Source organism: Cupressus sempervirens, chromosome 2 (genome assembly GCF_028749045.1).
Source record: "Cupressus sempervirens isolate cs-2001-9-10 chromosome 2, ASM2874904v1, whole genome shotgun sequence".
Lineage (NCBI taxonomy): Eukaryota > Viridiplantae > Streptophyta > Pinopsida > Cupressales > Cupressaceae > Cupressus > Cupressus sempervirens.
The window spans coordinates 612,927,853-612,948,068 of NC_143119.1; the positions used below are offsets into that span (position 1 = coordinate 612,927,853).

Here is a 20,216-nt window from a genome sequence, read left to right on the forward strand (position 1 = left end):
CCCCATTCGCGTCCGTTTTTGAAGGATTCTTGGGTCAAATCTGCCCTTATTCGGAGGCCAAACTCATCTCTCCAGCCTCATCTCTACCTGCAAATAAGGATCTATGCAAAAATCAACCATTATTCTCCACGAAATCGCTATTTTTCTGCACTCAAAACCTTCATTGGCTGCCGACTGATTTTTTGCTCGAAACCCTATTTTCAAGTTCGAAAAAAATTTCACTTGCAAATTCTTAATGGATTTTTTGAAAGCTCAACTAGGTTGTTGTCTTTTTTTTCTAGGTGCCTCGTTTTTTGTGCCTTGATTTTTGAACCAACGGATCCAAAAAACGACAAGATATTCCTTCTGGGTTTTTCAAGCTCTCTTCTAGGTCACTCTCTGATTCTTCTGGGTCTTCCATATTTTTGCCTCGAAGAACATGCCTTCACAGATTTTCACAATTTTTCATTGAAAAACATGCCATGGCATCTCTAACAAATATTCTGCTGGAGCATAACTCCAAATTCAATGGTCGCAATTATGGCACCTGGAAGCAGCGCATCATCGCAATTTTTGAATATCGGAACACCAATCAACTTGTTTTGGGTGTTATGAAGCGTCCAACTTCTTCGGATCCTGATCAAGATACATGGGATCTGAATAATCAAGAGGCAATGATACTTCTCAAATTATCCGTAGCTGATGATCAGTTTTCTCATATTCCATCCGGCAAGACAACTGCTGAGATCTGGACACATCTCAAAGGTCTTCATGAGACTTCTGACAAAAGCAAAGCCTTCTTTCTGAAAAGCACTCTTTTTTCTATTATCATGGATGAGTGCACCTCACTCTAGGAACACCTAAATCGGATTCAGGAAATCCGTGATCAATTACTTGCCATCGGTCGCAAGATAGAGGAAGAGGATATTGTGGTTATCACTCTTCGGAATTTACCAAAATCCTATGTGCATTTTATCAAGACTCTCAACACCACATCTTCTGGTGTTGATTTGAAGTTCACTGATCTCTACACATTGCTGCCTCAACAAGATTGGTGGAAACAACAATTCAATAGCAGCTCCAGTTCCACCTCCATAAAGCAAGCCTTTGCTACGAAATCCTTTCAGAAGGATAAAGGCAAGTTTCAACAGCCATCTCAACAAAAGTCTTCTGCTCCAACCCCAGATGATTCCAAAAAGAACATTCAATGCAACTACTGCCACAAGTTTGGACACATGAAGGTTGAATGTCGGAAGCGCTTTGCTGCACAGTCTAAGCAATCAGGTTCACAGCCTAAAGCGAACAGTGCAGAGCACACTAAGCAGGTGAAATCTGCCTTTTACACCTTCATGGCTAAAAGACCTGCAAATTATGTGAAGTCATCTGCCCGGTACATTGATTCAGGTGCCTCTCGACATTTCACTCACCGCAGAGACTAGTTTACTGACTACCAGCCTTATTCAGACTCTGTTATTTTTGGTGGCAAAGAAGAATACACAGTTGTCAGTAAAGGCAACATTCAGATTCAATCTGTTAGGAGGAATCTCATATTCCTTGATGTGTACTACGTTCCAGGGATGGAACTAAATCTACTCTCAGTCAGTGAGCTGCTACGACATTCTCCACACTTGGTTGTCACCTTCAGTTCACATTAGTGCACCATCACTGATCAAGGGACTAAGTCTACTGTTGCGGTGGGTCTTAAGGATCATGGTCTTTTCAAACTTGCTGATTTTGGTGATTCTCAAGACTTAGCTATGGCTGCTCGGCAATCTTCTGTCAGCACAATTTGACATCAACGATATGGGCACTTAAATGTGCATTATCTCTCACAGCTTGCTCAGGATGGGCTTGTTCTTGGATTGCCAGAGATTCAGACTCAATAGCTTGGAGTTTGTGACGCATGCCAAGCTAGGAAGCAACATCACACCCCTTTCACCAATGGCGATTCTTGGCGAGCTTCTCAGGTACTTCAGCTTGTTCATGCCGATATCTACGGCCCTATGGCCACTCCTTTTGTTCTTGGGTCCAAGTATTTTTTGTTGTTTGTTGATGACTTCAATAGAAAAATGGGGGTGTATTTCCTTAAAAAGAAATCAAATGTATTTCCTGTATTTCAGAAGTTTAAACCTTTAGTTGAAAAAGAGTCTGGGAAATCTATTATTACTCTTAGATCAGACAATGGAGGAGAATTTTTTTCTAATGGTTTCTTCAACTTCTTGGATACACATGGCATAAAACGCCGCTTAACCACACCCCACACGCCACAACAGAACAGTGTAGTTGAACGTCGGAATAGGACAATCACCGAGATGGCTCATTCCATGCTCGAACACAGACATGTTCCAAAGCAGTTTTGGGCAGAATCAGTTAATACTGCAATTTATCTATTGAACCAATCACCCATAGTGACGATCAAAGGTAAAATTCCAGAAGAGGCCTGATTAGGTCACAAGCCCAAAATCAATCACCTGAAGGTTTTTGGCTCCCTTGCTTTTGTTTGGATCCCTGATGCATCACGCACCAAGTTGGATGCCAAGAGTCAAAAACTCATGCTTGCTGGATATAGCAGTCTTCACAAAGCCTACCGCCTGATTGATGTTGAGACATCCTGTCTCATCTACAGTCATTATGTAGTCTTTGATGAGCAGCGAGGACCTTTCATGCCTGTTTCTCCTGTTCCTAATCTAGCAGACCAGCCTATGATGGCTTGTGATTTGGGAGTTCAGCTTCCATTAGATCCACCTGATGTGAGGGCTCCAGTAGCTCCTGCAGCTCCAGTTATCCAAGTGATACCTATACAAACACCTTCGGCTTCTCTTGTAGGATCACCTCACTTTCTAGATGCTTCACCTGAGTTTGATCCAGATTCTTCTGATGAGGATCCTGCTGATCAAGCATCTCCTAGTACTAATGTTGGTCATTCTCCTATTTGACCTAAGTGGTGGGCTAAGACACTTGCTGATCTTCGTGATGATGAGCTCATTGATGGGAGAACTGCTCAAAAAAAGAGAAAAACTTTAAATACTGTTAACTTTGCTCTCATGGCCAACATTCACAGTGTGTTTGAACCTCAAACATATTCTGAGGCTAAAGGAATTCCAAAGTGAGAACAGGCCATGACATCTAAACACCAAACCCTGTTGAAGAACAACACCTGAGTCCTTTCTGATCTTCCACCAGGGAAGAAACCCATTGGCTGCAAATGGGTCTACAAAATCAAATACAAATCGGATGGTACTTTGGATAAGTACAAAGCTCGTTTAGTGGCGAAGGGCTTTTCTCAACGTCAGGGCATTGATTATGAGGAGACCTTTGCTCCTACTGCAAATATGAGCACCATCAAATTAGTCCTAGCCATGGCAGCATAGTTTGACTGGCACAGTTTGACTGGAAGGTCCATTAGATGGACGTCAAGAGTGCTTTCCTAAATGGTGATCTCCATGAAGAGGTCTACATGACGCAACCTCCTGGTTTTAAGGTTGCTGGTAAAGACCGTCAGGTTCTCAAATTGGTAAAAGCTCTCTATGGCTTGAAGCAGGCCCCTCGAGCATGGTACATCAAGATTGATAAGTACCTCAATGATCAAGGCTTCAAGAGGAGTTCTTCAGACTCAAATTTGTACGTCAAGACTACTGACAGTGACATCATCCTTCTGGTTATTTATGTGGATGATATGATCATCACTGGCAATTCGGCATCTTTGATTCAAGGACTCAATCAGAATTTATGCCAGTATTTTGATATGACTGACCTTGGGCTCTGTTGATGATAAAAAGTCAACATCTGGATATGTGTTCAATTTAGGATCCGGTGCAGTCACATGGACCAGTAAGAAGTAGCAGACAGTTTCTCTCTCTTCTACTAAGGCCGAATACGGAGGGACTATTAAGGCAAGATGTGAAGCTGTTTGGCTTTGTCGGATGCTTGGGGATATGCAAATGTCATCAGCAAGACCGACTACTCTGTTTGTTGATAACAAAGGCATTATCAAGTTAGCACGAAATCCAATCTTCCATGAACGAACCAAGCATGTGGATGTTCACTGTCATTACATATGACAGCTGGTTGAAGACGGGACTATAGATTTACAGTATGTTCCTACCACAGATCAGACTGCAAACATTCTCACCAAGCCTCTTGATCCTGATAAGTTTGTCAAATTCAGAGGACAGCTTGGTGTGTTAGATAGATTAACCATTAAGGGAGGGTATTACAATACTAGATAAGTCATCTATTATTAGTTAATGGTTATCTATTGTAAATATCTAATAAGCTTTAGTTTGCTTTTGTTTTTGGCTTTCTCTAGAATAGAATGTTTCTATTCTTTACGATCATTTCCTAAGAAAACATCGTCTCATTCTTTTGAGATAAATTGACCTTTCGGTCTCAGTTAATATTAGCAAGTATTTTACCAATTACTTCAGTAATAATCCTATCTTATGGAATAGGTTACCTGGACTTTCCTAGAGTGAGACTCTTGCTGGATATGTGGGATTTTTTGTTCTAAACTCAACAAATTTTGGTCTGTTTTGACTTCTGAAGTTTTTTGTTTTTATGGAAGGCTAGAAATGAGGAAGTGTTTCAAAAGAACATTAGAAGGCTTACTGAGTTTGATTTAAAACTCACATTTCTCTATTATGTCTCAGGTTTCTTTATCAAGATCCAAATGTGCCACTTTATGATGTTAGTCAAAGAAGGATCAGTTCTTATCTACAAGGAAAATGTCAGAGCTGTACACTACTTGGAACACTATAAATCCCTGCTGAATGCTGAAGACCTCTAGCAAGTGGAGAACATGATGCAACAACTATCTATTTCGGATTATGGTAAAGAGACTCATGACTGCCCAAGAGAAGATCGCCATGCTGTGTCACTCTGTGATTCTGTTTCTGATGACACTGAATATGATGTGGTGGGGTGGAATGGTGAATTATACTCTGTTGAGAAGCTAAAGGAACTAGAGACCAATGATGGCTGGGGTGTTTAATACTGTTTAATCATGTCACAGATCTCTGTTTTTTTTATATATAGCACTAGATAACTGTTAAGAGTTATACTCTTTCCTGATACATCAGTCCTTTGTGAACAATTCCAGTTTGTGGATTGGTTGCCCCCCTCCCCTATTTTTGTTATGAAATAGTATGTCTTTCAAGAGGTTCAAGGCTGGTTTAGGTAGTATACAGTCTTTTAAGTAAAAAAGTTCAAGACTTACATCAGATCTTTTCTATCATGTTCTTTTGACTATTCTAGTATAATAATGTATTATTTGAATAAGCTAGATTCTTTAAACAAAAGGATGAATGTAAACAAAAACTGCCTCTCAAAACAAGAAAACCCTCGATTTGAGGAAATTAGTGGAATCAAAAGTACACCTTAAAGCATTGTAGCTTCACATAGAGCTTACAGTATGATTTCTGCTGCAGAGCTTAACTTGTGAGTAGGTTCTCAGTACCACCAATGTTTTCATTTCAAAACATTTCCCTAATTTCAAAAGGTTATATGTTGAATATCCAATAACCCATTTTCATTCCAAAATCATATTAAGGCTTTGCTATAACTATATTTATGTTTCCACATTTTACTCCACCCAGCTCTTTGAACCATGGAAATTGTGTAAAATCTGACACAATTTCCATGATTCAGATCAAGTTTCAAATGGTCTGTTAAAAATGTAAAGAAATGTACACATGAAACAATTTTAAATAGCTGAATGGTAGGAAGAGACAGAATAAACTGTGTAAACATAACACATAGTGAGCCAAAAAAACATTTTTCTTAATTTGAACATTGGTTACTTTGTACTTATAAACCAAAAAATCAAATTAAATCACCACACAAATCCTAAGCTCACAAAAACAATTAAAAGGTTATTTTTCATTGCTGGAATCTAATAACATCTCTTGTATACAAGAACCTTCACATTTCTCCATTAAACCTAAGACCTCCATTCCCCTAATTTTCCTTCATAATGGAAGCTCACTTTGTTCTTCTTGAAAGCCTATCATCCATATCCTCATACTTTTGAAACTAAAAACTAAAAATATTAGATTGCTAGTGTCAAACCATTAGCCAGCTAGGCCTACCCTTACTGAATCAACCTGCATGCCTTACAATAGTAGGGCTCTGCATTTTCAAATGAATTATTGGACTTTAGAATAGTAGAGATAGTTGTTCACCAATTCTATACATAACATGCCAACGTTACTCTAGCAAGGTGGATTGGGAATAATAGTTGAATTGTAGGGAATCTAAGAATAAGCAGAAGTGTTCATATTGTCTACAAGATCTCGATATTTGCAACTAGAATTGTTACTCTAGATGCGCATGTGAAGCTTTTTAGATATTTCAGGATCATGTTTCTAGAGGTTTATGCCCTACTATGGCACAGGGGCCCCCTACAATGGCACTAGGACGTATAGAATCGAGATGCTGAAGGTCCCCATATAATGTAGGCACTAGGGTTAGTAATAGTTGGGTCATAGGGGCAAGCTGATGAATAAGAGGGCTCCTACTTCCCTACTATTCTAAGGGCTATGGCCCCTACTATTCTATGCACGGGTTCAGAGGCCCCTACTATTCTAAGGGACTCGGGTCGGAAGAATCAATAAGTTGTCCCCAATGTCCTTCCAATGATGTTCGCCCCCCCTCCACACCCCAAGACCCGATTGCATAAGAGAGTTGGGTAAAGTGAAGAAGGTGGGTGGGATGGATAGAGAGTTGTTCTCCTTTGGGTGTTGTGTTCAAACCCTTTTATCAAAGTCTCTATCATGGTTGACCTCTCCCCTACTATTCTATGGCAGTTCAGGCAAGTGAAAGTAGTTGGAAAAAGTTGTCTTGTGTCAATTCTAAGCAATATGGTAGAACAAGAACTTAGAGTTTTGTTCTAAAGGTACAATGGTTCCAACTAGCCGTTGCCCCCGCTCCTACGATGTGGCAGTTTCCCCGATGCTACAACTGGTGGAGATCCCCTGTCTAGTGTAGATGCTCCTAAGGTGCCCCCTGAGTATGTGGTGATTGCTCCTCATTGTGGTTCGGTGTTCCTAGTTAGTTGGTTCAGCAATGATAAAGGATTGTAACTCTTTCATTGAAACATGAGAGATGGATTCGTGTGAACCACTACTCATGAAACATGGGGTCATGAATTTGACTCAAAAACCACACAGTTGAATGCTGATAACAATATAACAATTTGACTTGTGGAAAATATCTCCTACTTATCACTCTTTCAAAGAGTTATGATTATGAAGGTTTGTGACTCTTCGAAAGGGTTGTGACTCTTCGAAAGAGAGTCAACTATGAATCGTCATGACTCTTACTAAAAGGCATACATGGTGAAGAGGTGTGACTTCTCTATGGCATGGGAAGATAGAAAGGAGAAGAAGCATCAATTGAAATTGGGAAAAAGGAGTAGAGGAATTCTAGAGCAGATTTAGAGAAGAAGTATAAGGAGGGATCTGAAATAAGACTTCACGAGAAAGAAGAAAATAAGAAGTGGATATGCGGATCTTAAATGGGATATGTGCAGAATTGAAAAGCACTAAAGACATAATTGATTATTGATAGGCAAAGAATAAATAAGGAGTGAAAGGGGCAGTAATTGTTGTCAAAAACATGAATCTTTTCATTACCAAAGGGTGTAAACTTTTCGTAAGGACATTGACAAATGAAAGGGTGTGACTCCCTACAATCAAAGGAAACCTTATGGAGGAGAAGATTCCATTTGAAGAAGAAATCAAAAAGGGCAAATTTATTGGAGAATAATGTATTATTCCACAGTTATATCCTTCTGTGGCTGACTACTTTGTACCAAGGAAGGATTCTTAGTCCTTGCCTTGTGTTTCTTGGTCTTGTATCTTGTTTTGTTTTGTTTCTTTTCTATCACCGTTTGGTGATCCTGCTGCTGCCAGCTCTTCTGTCTACATGCTCTGTCCCATAAACCTTTTTGGTTTTTGTTGGACATTAATATTATTATCTTATCTTATTTTATCTCAAAGGCAACAACCAAAAGTAGTATTAATATCTCGCAAGATAGGTAAGTCTTGTAGTGCAATGGACCATGCTACATCATACAAAGCCAAGTCTCCTACAATGGAATGGGCATGAGCTACATCAACAAAGGGAAGGGGATAAGGCTTGTGGTGGAATGGGCATGAGTTACATCATACAAAGGCACTATTTGTAAAGGATTAGTCCATATGAAATAATTATTGTGAGAATCCATAGCCATATAGGTAGATTATATTACACTAACAATATAGTCAGTTTGTATAAACTGGTTTCGTTATTTAGCAATTGCAAGACCTAAATCAAGGTACCCAATTAAAGGGTATTTTAAAGAGTGAAGTTATATCTCTAACCATCTTAAAACTCCAATTTTAATGGAACGTGTGATTCTAGGGCAAAAAGTAGGAGGATCCCAAAAAAGAGACATTACACAATACACTTTGCCAATAACACCCACATCATCATCCTAAACATGCCTACGCTTCCGGTTCAACCTTCTCCTTGTCCTCATTTTAAACTTCTAGTACCACCCCTGGATTTTACTTGAACCTATTTCCACACTATTATCACGCCCCAACATATTTGGCAATTGTGACTCATTCAAAGCCCTCTTCTTGCTTGACCATATTTTTAGACTTTCTCTATAATCTTTAACATGTCATTGCATCCCAACCCCTCAAATTCTAGACCAACAAAAACGAAATTATGAAATAATGTAACCTTGTCTGTGGCATTTGACCCCAAAACCCCATTTAAGAATAAATACAAAATAACAAAAGTATTGATGGCATGACATAGTTGAGAAACAAAATCATTAAAACTACAGATAACTATTTAGATGGTTGAAGATGCATACCTTGGCCTTTGTAAAATGTATATATCCAGCTATTTTTATGTTGACCTATGATCCCTTGCTTATTATGCAGTTGTGCGCAGCTATTAATCTGAAGAATTTTCCTTTGCTTTCCAATGATAGTAACTCCACAAATCTTATGCAACAAATAGCTTTAAAGTAATTTATATTGAATTAAATGGAAAAAAGGTACCTAAGATGTATAAAACTAGCATGCACCATAAGGAGGTGCAATAGATATATCGATTGTATTTTATATAAAAACAATTCTATTACTTATAAAGGAACAAAACAAAAAGGTACATTGTTTCCACAGTCACCATTGTTCATCAAATTGTTGTCCTCAATTTTGACATCACAAATTGAGGCAACCCTACGCAATTTTCTCATGGATTCGTAGGCGTGTCCTCTTTGTTTCAACACATTGATGAGGCTTCATAAAAACAATTCATTATCTCTGAATTGTTCTTTGTGTAGTCTTGTCTATGTGTTCTTTTAAAGGTTTTTCGTTGAGATTATCCCTAATTGTTTGTTAGTAAGAGTTTTTCTTCTCGTACTGCGAACACTCAATTTTTGGTGAACTTTCATGTCCTTTTATTGTATTTCTTTATGTTGTAAATAGTTTTCGGTCTTGTTTTTGCCTTAGGTGGATAGCCCTTGGAATTCTGCTCAATTCCAACAAACTTAAGTCCAAATCGGAGTTCTCTAGCTCAAGTAATAGGGAAAAAAGTGGGGATTTTCAAGTCAACTACATATTTTTATTAAAGAACTCAAAAAAGTGGGTATTTTATTGGCAATTGCATAATATTAAATTATAATAAATATCTAAAGTGGATCTTGATAACCATTTTAAAATTTTATCTCATTTTGAGTTGATTTGACTATAGTTTTTTTTTTTTTTTTATGAAAATAACCTATTTTAAGGCTATTTTTCATGTTACTTCATTAAAAACTATAGTTAGATATTAGATATAAATATATGACAAGTTAAGTGCATAAAGTGTGAATTTTATTTCATATTGCATATATCCACATGCAAAATACTTCATGAAAGTCCACTCCCAATAAAAATTTTAGTCTCAACATCATTGAAAGTGTGCTTTTTAAATACAATTACATATGTTATTGTATTTAAATTCATTTTTTATAATCAAATTCATATGTATTTTTAAATCACCATTTAAGTGGATACATTTGAATGTCTTTATATTATGTAAATGTAAATTTAAAATGTTTTTTTACCCATATTAAGCCAAAGTGACAATTTTGGACCCAAATACATATGTTGTTGATTAAAAATACATTGTTCCCTTTAAGGCATAGGTAGCAAATTTGGGGCCAATTGCATATGTTATAAAAATATATGTTAATGACTTCTAAAAATGTGTTTTCCCATTAAGTGGCTCTTCTATTAATTATAGTGGCATTTTTCCAAGAGATCGCATATATCAAAACATGTGAAAACCTCTATAAAACATGCTATAGAAAGGAGTGGCGATTTCTGATGATATCACATGTTCTCAAATACATATCTTTGCTTCCAAATAATGTGTTTTCTTTAAATAAACTCAAGGGTAGCAATTTTTGGTTGTTTTGCATGTGTTTTATACATGTATTTGCCCTTTTAAAATGTGTTTTCCTTCATATAGAGAGAAGTGGCGATTCTCCAAGGAAATGCATACATTTCCAAACATGTTATGACTTCCCAAAAAACAGGTTTTGGCTTAAAAACGCCCTATCTTATCCAAGTGGTGATTTTTAGAGGGAATACATATATTTTGTGACATGTTAGTGCCTCTCTAAATGGCGTTTAAGTTTGCGAATTCCCTGTAGAGAGAAGTGGTGATTTTTTAAGGTTTTACATATGCTTCCCAACATATGCGTTTTGCCAAAAACAGCCCATTTTGGGCATAATCTTCACCAAAAAAATGTTGCATTCCAAGGCGTTTGGCATTGAATCCCTTCTAAAAGCATTCTAGGGTAATTATTATGATTTCAAACTTGTTTACCATCATTTTAACAAGCTAACCTTTGCCCTAGACATCGTTTTTACATGCCTTTGCATATGGAGTTGCTAGGTCAAAGTTTGTTCCACATTTTGGGCATTACATTCTCTAACCATCTCCACATGTCCAAATTCAAACCATGTTGTTTGGATTTCAAAGTACATTTAAGTCTTTGGATTTGGACGAATCTAAAATCCTAATCTCTTGGATTTATTTCAGATTTGCTCAAGTTTTGGATAAAGACTTGTTTTTCTCATTCTTGGTGGAGTTGAGGTAAATTTCCTTGGTTATTTTCCTAAAGGCATTTGTATATATTTGTTTTGAATGTTCTTGCAAATCTTTATCATTTCCAATTTCAGGTTTGTATCTCTTTTTATGTACATGAAGTTGCTCCTTCTATCTTCCATCTTCTTCTCCAGGTTGCATATACAAGATCTCATTGTACTTGCATATGCAGTCGAGTATAAAATCTCGTTCTTAAAGGAAAGGCAAGCTCATTTTTCCCTCACATGCGAATGTAAGATAAAACCCCACCATCACACATTCCATGTGCCTCTATATTGCTGCCCTGTGGTTGAAGTTTCTCCCACATGCTTACTGGATAGAGTCTCGCATTTTGCACTTGTTAAAACATGTGATGCTCAATATGTTACTCATTTTTCCCCTTGTTCACTTAATTCCAAGCTTGCTGGTCGCATATGCAATTCACTCTAAAAAAACTCATCTTTGGCTATTTTACTCATATTTGAGCCATTCTCAGCTTGACCCATTTGTTCATTCTCAATCCTTAATCATTCCATTCATTTTCCCTATCCATAACTTGTCTGAAACTCTTTTGCTTACATCAAAAAACTTATCATGGATCCCTCACATGAAGATGTTCTCACATTATGAGATTTTCATGTGATAATTGTGCAGACGTACCATTTTGCAATGTCAAGAGAACCTACTCCAGCAAAGGGCAAAGACAAAAAGAAGATGAATTATCAATACAATCAGTATCATTATTCCATTCTACTATCACAAGTAACTTCCAACCGTGATGAAGTGTGGGATACTGATATATCTCACATGAACATTGAAGATTTCCTTGCAAGAGTTGATGTTGAAGCTATGGAGAATATGACATGGATCAAGCGAAGCCATATTCACCTATTGTCCACTTTCCCCTTGGCCGCTCATGAGCCGAAATTCATTCTTGCATGTATAGAACACTTTGATGCACCCTCTCAAACCATCAGAGATCAGGATGGCAATACTGTCATTAGTCTCGATCCTGAGACTACTGATTGTATTTTTCATGTTCCTCATACTCCAGTTGTTACAAACATCACCAGACAAAAGGCTTTGGAGTGGTGAAACGAGGATACCTCTTATTGTACGAAGTTCGTCAATGATAATTGGATGACCACTAAGAGGCTAAATCTTGTTAGATAGCCAATAAAGGGTGTGCACCGATGTGATTTTATGGAAGAAATCAATGATCTCATCACATTGCTCAATCGCTTAACATTCAAACACCTTCAAAACCTTGGATGTATAAGTACATTTCACTCATAATACGATCAAAAAAGAATGTATTTTGGGCTGAATTAGTAAGTGATTCAATCTATGAACAGTTGGTGAATGTGTTGTCTACTAGTGTGTTCAACATGAATTCCTACATGGTGTATATTGCTGCTGCCCTAGGTACTTTTTCAGATTTGTCAACAAAAAATGAAAGGTACTATGAGCAGTTGCCTTTGAAGCAAAATCGGATACATTTCCGAAGGCTTCAAAATGTCTTCTTTGAGCAATTCATGTGCTTATTTGACAAAGAACTATCAAACAAGCTAGTCTCTGATGATGCGTGGAATAAAGTAAATGAGTATGGTTGTATGTTTCTACAGTTTCCCAACTCTACATATCTACAAGTAGGATGTTTCAAGGGAGAGCCATACACATTGTCGAGGCACCCTACAAATAAATTTATACTCATGGAATTAGCAAGACAACTCATGGAGGTAAAGGCTTATCAACCTAGTTTGCACCGGCCAGGAGTGGGGATCTCATCACATAACCCATTAAAGATTGATGAGTACTCATTGGATATTGTGCCTAAGCAAAGAACATGGAGTTTGAACTCCAAAGGATCACGCTGAAAAGATTCGCAGCCAGGAGTTGTTTTGACTGGAGAGGACTACATGACAAGATGAGAAAGAAATTCTTAAACATCATCATCTAGAAGATCTCTGGATTGATGTACGTACTGAGGTGGATATACAGCGCATGGACTATACTTGGCTGACTATGAAGCAAATTGTGGATTTCATCTTGGCATCAACCACTCCTAGATTTGAGGATAATGATCAAATTCTAGATCCTGAATATGTTTAGCATAATGTGGAGAAGTTACTCGTTCTTCCTCCTACATGGTCGTGCAAGGAAAGTACCTCAATTTGGGATCGATTTCAGTCTATTCTTGCTAATACCAACACTTGGATGAAAAGAAGGGGTCTCAAATCCATCAAAATAAAGCTCGGAAAAGACTTTAATCCTTCTGGTCTGATTGGCTTGAGCTCTAAGATAAACGGTAAAGTTAAAGATGGGACATCATCATCAACATTTGAACCTCCTATTCAAAGTTCGCCCAAGCTATTTATGAAAGGAGGGAAGGACTCGAGAGTACTTGAGGTAAAAGGGATTGAAACTCAATCAATCCAAATTGACTCAAGTGATGATATTATTAGGAAGTCAAAGGAGCCCTCATCACTGGATTCATGTCCCCTTGAGATTCTTGCAACAACTTTTCTTCCATATTCAGCACCAGTATTAGATGAATCTCATGATTCACCCCTAAGCATGGCTAAGGATGCATTCTCTACCAAGCATCCATCTCTTGAGGATCCTGTGACCATTACTTCAACATTGCTTGTGTCCTCAGTTGCATATGCATTAGAAATAGGAGGAGATCAGTATGATTACGAAAGTGTCTGTGATACATACTCCTTGTCAATTCCTTCTGCCACTGTTCACTCTACAATGTTGCTTGATATGACTTCAACTCAGTTTGAGCAATTCATGACTGAAGTTACACATAGCAGTCCTACTCCTATAGCCATTCAGACTGAGGCGCCTGCTATAGTCACTACTATCATGCAAGGCAATCCAAAGTTAACTATGGTGACTACTACTTCAGCCAATGCACTGCCACGCAAAAGAGAAAGAAAGAAGAAATCCCACCTGAGGAGTCTGACAAGCAAGTGACCAAGCCAAAGGTTTCAAAGAATAAGAAAGCCAAGACAGTTTCTTGAGTTGTGGTTGATGAAAATCACATAAGTATGCTGAAGTAGTTGAACCACTTGTAAAGAAATCTACTAAAGACATGCAACCTGCTGATTACAAAATTACAAGAGTTGAACTTGGTAAACAAACTAGGCTGAGTTATCAAAAAGATGCACATGAGGTCATCAACTTCTTAGATCGGAAGAATGATGAACTACGAGATATTCAAGGGTCACTTAATCCGCAATTACAGTTGTTGGATGGGGACATTGGCGCTTGGAAGAGTATGATGGAGCTTGATTTGGATGGTTTATGTGTATATGAAGTCATCTCATTTGTTGAGACGTATCATGATTACAAGCATTTGATGATTAACAAGGAACAAGTCCTTCAACAGCTCATGAAGGATGCAGAGCCAGCAGTAATGAAGATTGGTGAGCAGGAAGACATGATCAGCGAATGCTACAAGAAGCTGTCATGTGGAGTTATCACTGAGAACAAAGAACTCAAGAAAGAAGAGGATATTCTCACAGGGTTCACTGAAGCAATTCACTTACAGCTTGAAGCGGATGATTTCAATCTCAGTATAATGAATACATTTGCAAGCTTGAACTGTTCATTAGATGAACTGCAAAGCAAAAAGGAAATTTCTATCAAGGAAATTTCAGAGGCAGCCAACACATACCAAAGGATCATAATGGTTGTTGAGTATGCCGGTGAGCCCGATGCCAAAGTTGTGTGTAACTCACTGCAGAAATTTGCAAAGATTGTTGAGACTTTGTGCACATTTCAATTTTTCATATGCTTTAAGTAGAATAGTAGTAGGAAAGCTACATGTAAAGAGCATTTATGTTGTAAGTACAAGATAACATGCACCTGTACAACCAGCTCGTGTAGTCAAGTTGCAATCGCATTAGGCATGCAACTTTGAATAAAGTCAAAGTAGTTAGTTAGAGATAAGTCAAAGTGGTTGAAGTTGTTCCACTTTTTCCTCCACCTTTCTCTCTTCGTTTTACCTATATAAAGGAGAGAGCTCATTGTAAATAATCATCTTTTGTTTTATAAGAGAAGGTTGGGCTTGTGAGTAGAAGGCTTTGTATTTATTGTTGCAAATCTTTGAAGTGAATAAAGAAGCAAGTTTTTCCCAAACTTTGTGTTGTGATACTTGGAATTAATCTTTGTCTCTTACATTGTATTGATTAATTCATCTTTGTTGCTTCTTTCCTTGTGAAGCATTTGAGCATTTAGTGTTGTTTTTGAAAGACTTTGAGCTTTCATAAACAAGATTGATATAGTTTGATAGTGGCTGCAAGTACTAACATTTCAAGAATTTGAGTTTTACTTCTTCGTATATTATTTCATATCTGAATAGTTAGCAAAGACTTTGAGCTTTGTTAGTTGTTTGTCCTTTTATTAGAAGAAGATTGCTTGTAGGAGACTTTGGGTTCTTGCTATCAATCTCACAAGTTAAGTTATAACTATTGTCTTAAGGTTGTTCTTACGTCAATTCTTAAGCCACCGGTATTACCCTAGCAGTAGATTCCTTTTTTTAAATTGCAAATAGTTGTTGTTAGTATAAGATCATTCCTGAAAGAAGAGGAATTGATCTTGTGAACCATCCATTTGTTAATTCCAATTAGGTCTCTGTTTTAGCCATCTACAGTAAGAAGGGAGCCTCCCTTATTGTTGAGAGAAGAGATTTATCTCACTACACCGTTGCCTAAAGTTCATATTTTGTAAGTTGTGGTTACACCGTTACAGTGGCTTACAAAATATTTAGCCAACACAAATACAAGCTCATCATTGAGCTTCCAACCTATGAGCTACTGCTATAGTCAATACATTACATAAATACCACTTCATGGAATGGATGACTTCCAATTGCAATTATAAACAAAATTATGACTTGATTAGACACATTAACATTCAGACCCAAGCTGTCCATGCCCTTGGTCCATCAACCACTTCATTACTATGTGATTCTGGAAAAAGAAGGTATATGGGTGAGCCTATTTTATATAAAAAAAAATTTAAAGGAGTTCTATATTTGAATTTAATGATCTGTAAGTACTATTTACAAAAAATGACACAACATTATAATTGTGTGGAACCCATATATTTGTGTGTATTTGGAATTAATGGAACTGATAAATATTCTGACACATGTTAAGTGCAAACGTTTTTTGTTATGCATAATATAACAAACAAGATTGTTATTGATTATTAACAGTCTTAAAGTAGAAAATTAAATTTGCAACTGATGTTTGTCAGTAACATTTCCTACTCGTAGTTGATGTTGATTTTTCACATATGATTTTGACATGCATTGGAGTAAGATTCTGAACAACTTTATTTTAAAAAGGTGAATTTTTTTGCCCTTTTTGGGTGGGTCTGTAATTTTTAAGTATTTGCCAACACAATAGACAGGCTTGCATGAGTCCGTTGAGAAAAACAATTTTTGAAGACAAATATTGTAAGTCTAGTTTGAAATTAAATTTGAAGTTATTGTAGAAGAGATTGGATTGACAATCACACATCTCACCTTCTCATAGTGAGAGTGATTGTAATCAAGCCTCTTCTTTTTTTCTGATAATTGTGTATGGATAGTTTTGAATTCTAGAGTACCACTCAAATGAAAATGATGTTAGAACACAAAAGCCGTTTAACAAGTTGACTCTCGATATAGCTGAAAATGTTACTCCTAGTCTTTCCATTTTACTGATATCAATTGCTGTTTTTCACAGTGCATTGCCCATGCCATCGATAGTGATATTTGGCTACAATTACCTAGTGATACAGATTTATAGGTATAATTTTTGGGTCATTTGAGAATAATGAAGAAAATCATTTTTCTTTTGAAGTGAATGCAAATTTGGGGTGTATATATTAGGGTGCAACCAGTGAATCTTTCAAAGAGCACAAAAAGGCAATCCAAGTCCCAGCAAAAGATTGAATCACTCCTGCAGCTTATCAAATTTATATTGAGCCATTTAAAAAACTTTAAACGTCTTTTCAAAGTATTTATCCAAGTCTGTTTTCAAGAAAATGTTCAACTCGTGCATTCAAATAAGAGATTATATTTTCAAAAATTTATAATTCTTGAACAGATGCAGAATGCTTCTGTTAAAGCTGTCAACAACTAAATCTTTCTTTCTATAAGATAAATCTCCTCTTCCATCATTAAGCTTTGAATATTTTCTCGACTGACTTTATCAACTACACCTACTCCATCCAATAAATAAACTCGATATTTTCTTGAGGAGATGAAGCATGTTCAAATGTGAGCATGCATTGCCTAAAATAGTTTCTCCCTTTGTAAAGCATTACATGTTTTTTCTCAAAGCTTTTCTCAGATGGCCCAATGATGATAGAGACAATAACAAGAACATTCTAACCCTTAACCATTGAAAATATTTAAAACTGGGGATGATCCATGCTCAAGACACTGAGTCAAGTAAATTAGATATAATTCAAGGACCTAGGGTGGATTGCTTACAGAAGTGTGAAGAAAATAAACTTTCCTATTAAGTAAATACAAAATTTGGTTCAACATACCAGCTTGTGCCCAGTTTATCTTACAAAGAACTGAAGATCAACCCAAGACCAGCGAATAATTGAATCGCTCATGCAACTAATTGGGTGTGTATGTGATCCTTGAACCAACTTTGTCATATTTCTTTATACAAAAACTGGCTAAGCCTACTTTCCATAAAGTGTTGGCTTATACATTAAGACAAGGCTCTTCAAATTTTCCCAAACTTATTGTTCTTGAACAGTTGTAAAATGCTTCTGTTGAAAGCTGTCAACAACTAGGTCTTTCTTCCTATAAGCTAAATCCCCCCTTTCCGTCAGTATGCTTTGGAAAATTTCTGGACTGGCTTCATTGATTACATCGACTCCATCCAATAACATAAAGTGAATAGTTTCTGGATTTTCTAGACTGGCTTTATCAACTACGTCTACTCCATCTAAAGAGATAACTGAATATTTTCTAGATCATATTTGCAAAATGGAGTAATTGGCTTCACATCCTTCAGATGTTTTTTTAATGAATGTAGAAAAATCTTGTTATTCTAAAATCATTACAGCTTTGTATTCAAGAAGCTTAATCAATTTACCCTTAGCAATAAATTTACTCTCTTGCCTCCTGGCATAGTCCAGCAATTGCAAGTTGCAACACCTATTTCCATAAATAGGACTAGTTCAATACTCAGAATTTTGAGAGACGTTAGGAAAATGCAGCAAATATTTTTCTTCTATATTAATTGACTTGATAAAGAGTCCATTATAGAGCATACAAATTCTTCTCAACCACTGTTAAAGAGGTCGCTCTTGGTATGAAATGACTTATCACATCCCAAGAGTAACCACTGGCCGCGAAAAGTGTGAAGTTTTCTAAAATAGTAACCGTGTCGTGCAGATCTATTTCCATCAAACAGAAGATCCTGCTTTTCCCAGTTGGGAACCATTCAAACCAATAATAACTACCATGGAGTTTCTATATAAATCATCACTAAGAAGTAAGAATTAACATACAACAAATTATGATTCTACTCACTCCAAAATTCTCATAGGAGTTCCCTTGAAGAACAACTGAATATACTTGGGTGCTTTTTACAAAGTTTCCCAAGCTCCTGCGCTGGATGATCAATGTTGCTCAAAGTTGACACAGTTGTGAGCAAGCTTAGTTTTCCTTCATAAACAATTGATGTGGAAGCAACAAGCTATCGATATCACAAGGTTTTATACCAATGCTTTCAAAGAAGAACTTAAATCTCATTAAGTGTATTATAAAGCAGACATTTCTTAAATGGTCGGGTTATATTCTTCTATTGATGTACACTGGATAACAGCTTGCGTATAAGAGACTAATACCTCTGGGATTAGTAAAGTTAAAATCCATTGGATGGTAAAAATAATCATGCTAAATCTGGTGCTCCACGTTACATGGAGCTCTACCGCTGCTTCCGCGAGGTTTGGCGGACTGAACAAAAGTTGAAGGCAACAATTTAAAAACGAAAATCCGAGCAAACCCAATTCTGTGTAGGAAATAAGAATTTAGGATGAAACATATATTTTCAGAACGCCCACTGAAGCACGGGTAGCTCATTCAGTAGGTGTTATTGCTGAAACAGATACACATCACAGTGATCAGAGCCAAAAGTGGTGGTATAGAAAAGACTTTTTAAAATGGCACCCATTTGTGGGGAGGGAGAAAAAATTCAACGTAAATTGTAACTATCATAAATCATTTCTATCAAGTTTGATCTTACGATGAAATTACAAACCAATACAGTTGTGCAAAATGACCAAGACGTCAAGCAATCGTGATATGATCCTCTTCGATATCAAACTTACTTGAAAATTTATGGTGCGTAGTAGAGAGCGGACTCTTCAAATTTCTTTAAGTTTTGCGTTGCGCCGTCTCTTCCTATCCAATTAACGCGGAGGAAGATTGGCTTTTGGATTTCATTCAAGGGCTTTCTCAGGGTTTAAGGAACCCCTCGCTCTGATCCGGGACGAAGTTTTCTCTCACTTTGTATGAATAAAATTACTATGATCTTGCTGAAGGTTAAAATAACATTCGTTGGTATATACAACACCTATCTCGTCAAACCAGAGTAAGATCAAATTTTGTGTACGCAATAAAAGAGTAGTCAAGAAGATTAAAAGACCAGAAGTTTTCTCTCACTTTGTATGAATAAAATTACTATGATCTTGCTGAAGGTTAAAATAACATTCGTTGGTATATACAACACCTATCTCGTCAAACCAGAGTAAGATCAAATTTTGTGTACGCAATAAAAGAGTAGTCAAGAAGATTAAAAGACCAAAAAAAACGTTGAATAAGCAGAAAATTAGATCATTTTTAAAGTATATAAAAATATATACATGTATCAAAATATTTCCCATCAAATAAATACAAAGTAAAATTAAAATAAATATACACATTCCATAAATGAGAGAGACTTTGGCCCTCCTCTAATGAGGTTTGTGGCCCTTTCTTTCAATGTCCTCACTCCTTAGGCTTTTCTTTAACTTTTACTTGTTTTTTTTCCTCATTTTTTTTCTTACATTTTTCTTCTAAACTATTTGCATTTAATTTG

General features: G+C 36.7%; 1 protein-coding gene across 1 annotated transcript in view; it reads right to left on the reverse strand.

The window, feature by feature from the left end:
* The window catches only part of FH (frataxin-like protein), a 130,585-nt gene extending 110,929 nt beyond the window's left edge, over positions 1–19,656 (reverse strand). Inside the window, exon 1 of the mRNA XM_089814722.1 lies at positions 19,468–19,656. The gene's annotated coding sequence lies outside the window, so the exon portion shown is untranslated. The remainder of the gene's footprint in view (positions 1–19,467) is intronic.
* Between the last annotated feature and the right edge of the window lie 560 nt (positions 19,657–20,216).